The sequence below is a fragment of the Gallus gallus genome, chromosome 8, assembly GCF_016699485.2.
Source record: "Gallus gallus isolate bGalGal1 chromosome 8, bGalGal1.mat.broiler.GRCg7b, whole genome shotgun sequence".
NCBI classification, from domain to species: Eukaryota; Metazoa; Chordata; class Aves; order Galliformes; family Phasianidae; genus Gallus; species Gallus gallus.
This window is the reverse complement of record NC_052539.1, coordinates 14,709,266-14,715,265: the sequence shown is the minus strand read 5'-3', so window position 1 is coordinate 14,715,265 and position 6,000 is coordinate 14,709,266.

Sequence of the window (6,000 nt, the reverse complement as noted above, 5' to 3'; positions counted from 1 at the left end):
TGTTTGTTTGTTTTAATTTAACTTATTTTTAAACTCTGTGTGAGATCCAGGGAGTTCTGAGGGTGAAGGCACAGAGCATAGGCAGCTCCTACCTTTTTGAATGATAACTGTAGAGAAGTCTACCTCCCAAAATGTTCTAAGCTTGTTGCAGCATAGCAGAAGAGTAGCCATGTTCTCTTCTATCCATTTCCCTACAAAACGAGAGTAACAAATACATTACAGTGTGCCAGCAGCTGTACAGAGATAAGGCCAGGCATTGGACTGAACACCACAGCCTTCTGTGTGTTTTCTTCTGTTCCTATGACAGGAATGAGTTTTCTTTTTCTGATAGGAGAAGTTATGCACCTTCATGTCTCTCGTGCTCAGCATTCTTGTCTTCAGTCACAACAACAGTGTCTTTGTTAATGGTGACTTTTATTTTAAAGGGAAGGGTATGTAACATGTCTTTTTACCCTGAGATAAGTTGTCTGACTGCTGCTGTTTGCTGTGTTATTTATCTTTGTGATTTTTATTGTCTTGGAACCTCACAGATTTTTATACATGCTTCTACCTAAAAAGTGCTTCCAATGTATTTGCCTGCTCAAACTTTCTAGGAAAGCAGCATGAATTAACTCTTGCTGTGAGTGGCACGTTTGTATCTCAGCTACCCTCTGTAAGAGAGGGGTAGCATCATTAAATCTGCTTAAAAGCGAAGTTTCTTGTGTGGAAAAACAACTGGGTTTGTGACCTTTCTGATACATAAATATATACACAAAAGGTTTGAAAAATATTTGAAACGTATATATGTGTTTGTGTTAGTTATATGTTTGTCTTTGTCTTGAAGGGCAGGGGGAGGATGGGGGGGTTGGTGTGGGACAGTTATCTCTAATGAGGGAGCAAATAGTCAACTGACTGTAGTGCCTCTGGACAATGGTGGGCTGGCTGACAGTGAGCAGGCAATGGCCAAGGACTAGTCCAGGTCAGTCCTCGCTTAGGGCACCTACATAGCTATGGGTTACTCAGCATGGAGGCTGTAGGGAAAAAAAACCCAGTCAGAGTCCTACACATGTCCATCAGCACTCTCCTGCAAGGTAAGATAATGCTGGAGCTGGCCTTCAGGGAGTGTAAAGGAAAAGTAAGTTGTAAACCAAAAAAAGAATAAGCATAATTGCTCCTAAGTATTTGTATGCACGAAAAGTAGAGCACTTCACTAATAATTTGCCAATTACTAATAGGTTGCTCTGTAAAGATCCTTTTTCCTCTAGGGATGTGTGGTAATGGAGCCAATATTCTCTGTTCCCAACAAACCAGCTGCTAGAAATCATGCCAAAATCAAACCAAAGCCTGAAATGTGTTCTGTTACACTCAGTTCTGTGCCACTGTGACTCAAAAGTTAAAGCAAATGCTTTTTCTGGTGACTGCCAGCTGCTGCTTGAGGGGTGCTGATGGAGCTCCAGCGGGGCCATAACAGCACATGAGCTCCAGCAGGTTGGTGCTGTGGTGCACCTGAAAGTTTCTAGTGTTTTTTGTAAAGGGGTATATAAGTTAAGTTTGGTTGACTTTCCATCACTGTTCTGAATGTTTGATTGATTGATTGATAGATTTTTGCTTTCATTGTTTTCTTTTTATTTTCCTCTGTTTGGTTTTCGGAGGTAATAGATAACATCACTAAGATGCTTCTGCTTTAGAATATTTCCACTCCCTCATGCTGAATTTTGGGACACTTTTTATGCTTGTGTTGTACAATATATGCATACAGAGAGCATAATATGCCAGCTTTGGAAATACCATATTATGGCTCTGATTTATGCTGTGATGACAGACATCAGAGCCCACTGAAAGCAGCATGGCTCTGGATGGTTACCATGGTTCTTCAGCTAGGCTCAGATAGAAAGATCTGATTCTGTGTTAACATCTAAGGGAATTAGATTTCTAGAAAGAATCAATGTGGCGTTCGTGTTCCTGCCTCATTCACCACTGTCCTAAAGTGCAAAGAAGGCTATCTCTTGAGAATGTCACATGTGAGTGGAGATGTATGTTAAAAATTAATATGTCTATACTTCAGTGTTGTGAATGCTGTTTTAACAGCCTGGGTAGGCCGTAGAGATGTACTTCTGGAGAGTTAAACATTATGTCAGTCACAACTGTTCTAAGCAGCGTTAAGAGACAAATAGCTTTCCTCAAAGGCCAGAAGAATGACCCTCACATCAAGTATTGTCAACAAGATGTAGATCAACTTCACTGCATTGAGATACAGAGGATTTGTTAGGATTAGTTGCTAGTACCTGGTTGCTAACCACAGTTAGCTGCGATTGATAGGCATTTTACACAGTTTCCTCAGGTTTTAGACAATGCTCTAAATGAAAGGTTAGTAGAAAATACAGCATTTGGAAAGTAAAGGAAAGGGTGTGGGTAGTCACAGCACCAAACTACAGAAGAGCTGTATTTCACAATAATTGTGCTGCTGTGTGTGCTTGGATAAATCACTGATTGTTCTCTTATCCCTGTACTACTCTGAAGAATTTACCAAAAAAAAAAAAAAAACAAACCAAAAAACCCCACCAAAACACAACAAAACAAACCCAAGGAAGTAGCAAAACATGAATCCAAGAGCAGAACAGGATTGCACAGGGAGATTCTGCACTAAAGTGAAACATTCATGTTTTGGATCATCAGGAACTACTGAAGTACAATACTGTTCTGTTCCCTTTCTTTTATTATGTCTCCATTTTGTTTTGCTTTGCTTAGATTAGATTTTTCCTTTTTGGAGTCCTGCAGGGAGAAAAGAAGGAGCCTTTGTTTTAAAAAGACTGAAAGCAACAGTGGGCCATTGATCATAATTAAGTCTAAAATAATACGCTTTTGCTGACCTGTTTGTATTGAATCCAAAGACTTGTATATTATACCTGCTGTAGCCTCGCTCTACCCTCAGATCCAGTTTCTTCTCCCAAAGCTTCTGCTTCTGGGACAATAACATTAAAAGCCCAAATATATCTGTGTGTTTTCAGGGCTGCATGTGAAAGGCCCCACTCCTCTGTCTGGTGTCTGGAGTGTTTATTTGGTACAAGAACAGGTTTTTCATCACTGGATGTTCTCTTTGTCATGTACCCTCTTTTCTTTGTCAGATTGCTGTCCCCATAACAACCACCCCAGTTATCTCTAACTTTCTCAGATGGTAAAACGACCCATAGGATAGCAACAATTCTTATCTCAACGTTTGGGTGTTGCATGCAATTTCTGAGTAACTTTGCCATGTTATATGTGCATGGGCCCAATTCAGAGCTTCCGGAAGTCTGTATGAATGTCTGTGCTGATTTCAGTGATCATTGGTTTACTGGGGCACTGTATCTGAGCTTTTGTAGCCTGATTTTTAGTGTAACATAAGTAATATAATGCAGAAGTTTAACCCCGTGATTCTGGGCAGTAAGAAAAAGAGAAGCATGCATTCTTGTAACTTGATTGGCAGTTACTACAATTCTGCTGGATTTTTCTTGATTCCTATTTTCCTTGCATCTCCTATTGCATTTATTTTCCAGGATTCTCCAATGAGTAAATATTCTGACGGATTAGTCACAGAACAAATGTTCTTTAGCAGAACAATGGAGAGATTTGCAGATGCTTCTTTTTCACAGCATGTCCTACAAATGGGGACTGCTACATGTCTTGGTCCTGCTTCTACCCATTCTCTGTCTGTCCAGACACAGTTTAGCCAGCCTTATACATCTAAAGGTGACTCCTGAAATTAAACCCAAAGCCTAAGACTGGTTTTGTTGGATTTCTAGGTATGTTTGGTCTCCTTTCAAGTCCAGAGGTATTTATGAAGATCTGCACGGGCCTTGCAAATGCTTAGCACTTTTACTAATTTGCAGCAGATCCTGCAAGTGCTCTCTGGTCCTATCAACAAGGAATTTAGAAGACTTTTGGAATTCTGTGATTGTTAAAGGTAGCTGAAAGTGGGGGACTGTAGGACCTTGAAGATCCTTTCTCTTCTGGAGCATGGAGATGGCGGTTGCTCCTTAACCCCCCGAGTCCTACCTTTATTTCTCACTTCCTCATCTTTGGTCTTTCTCCTGAACATCTCGTAATTTCTCTATCATCTTAACAACCTCCTGTTCAACCCCAGTATTTTCCCCTCATGCACTCCCTTTTAAATCCTATTGTCATTTATGCAGTAGTCTCTTTATCTTGTATAGCTTACTGGAGAGTTTCTTCTGTTGAATCCCTCAGTATGTTTTACACCAGGGCAACCGCTATATCATTTGCCTTTGATAGTCTTAGGAGTAACTGATTCAGCTGAATCAAGTTTTCTGGATCTTTGTGTTTATTTTGAAAACTGTTAGACAGACATCCTTCCAGTGAACACAAATCTATTCTACATGGTATCCTCCCTTCAGAGCTGGTTACTCAAGAGAATTTGCATTAGCAATCTCACTTGATCCAGCCAGATTCAGTGGAAATGGGTGAGAATCCACTTAGTGCATTCCTTAGTAACTCACCCTGCAGCATGCACAGAATTCCTCAAGCAGAGATGATACTTACGTTTCGACTGCTGCATGTTTCAGACCACCTGGGAAAATCAGTTTATTCTCACTACATTTCTACTGAATTGTTACCTGGATGCCTTTGGGTTCTGTGTACACATGTGCATTTATTTAATTCCTCACTTTTATGTTATTTAGCACAGAGAAAAATGCATACAGCTGTGCCCACACACTATCTTGCATGAGGAAAAATCTTCAAATATGCTGTTCCTTGATAAGAGACAGACAATGTTTGTGCCAGGTTGTGTTGAACATGTGTGCAGGCCTTTGGCAAGCTTGCTGAGACAAGAAGCACCTGGCCCTCTCTGCAAGTGCCTTGTAGCAAAACCCACTGTACATCAGTGCACTCATCTGCTCATTCCCATTCACAAACACAAGACCATAGATCAGACAGTGTCTAGTAGAGTCAGAATCTGTGTTGCAAAGATGAGACAGAGTCACAGAATTGCAGGGCTTGTCCTGAAGAGCCATGATGACCTGAAGAGATCATCATGTCCAACCCCCTTGCTAAAGCAAGTTCTCTACAATAGATCATGTAGGTACTTCCACACTTGCTCTTGGTAAACCTTGTCAGGTTCCCCCCTGTGTAACTCTCCAATCTGTCCAGGTCTTGTTGAATGCTAGCACAGCATTCTGGTGTGTCAGCCACTCCTCCCAGCTGTAAGCAAGGGAGGATGCAAGAAACTCTTGTATTTTGCACAATAGTGCATATGTAAATGGATGAGTGCACAAACAAATCAGTATATGTACTGTTTGGCCCTAGAAATCACTGCTTTGCCCAAGTATATCTTTGGCTGAGAAGATATAGGAGAAAGACATTTTGGATGGGATTATCAATTTTATCTGCACGTATTTCTCCCGTGATCATGGGGAATAGACAGGAGCTCAGGTTTAGCAGAATGCTCATCGAGGAAATCCGCAGGCTACAGCGCTCCTCACTCAGCTGTTTCCTAAGCCTGTGACTTCGCATCTGCTGCCATCTAGAGCCTGGGGAGGGAAAATGTCTGACTGCTATACCAGACCCAGGTTTTAGTTTAATAAAAAGCTTGGACTGTGGACCTGGGTGAGTCATGTCTTCCTTTCCTGCAATGAGGCTTTTATTACTTCAGAGATGTAGAACTGCAGATTTTGATCCAAGCCTGTCATCTACTGAAGAATGAAATAAGTTCCTTTTCCCTGACAAGTTAAGAAATAAAGAGATAATGAATTTGCTTGCCATTATGCAACCTGAAATTATGACTGTAACTTGACCTTAGAACCAGAGCCCCAGATTTTCTGTGTCAGATGTGCCCATTGCTGCTTTCACATGCTTCCCCTCCATGCCTTCAGAGATGTATAAAACATTAAGAAATGAAATGTTTTTCTGCATGTGATCCTCCCTCACACAGGACTCACTTTTTGTTGCATGACGATATGTCTGGGGCAAAGGTTTTTTTTTTTTTTTTTTTTTTCTTTTTTTTTCTCTTTTCCTTTTTTCCTT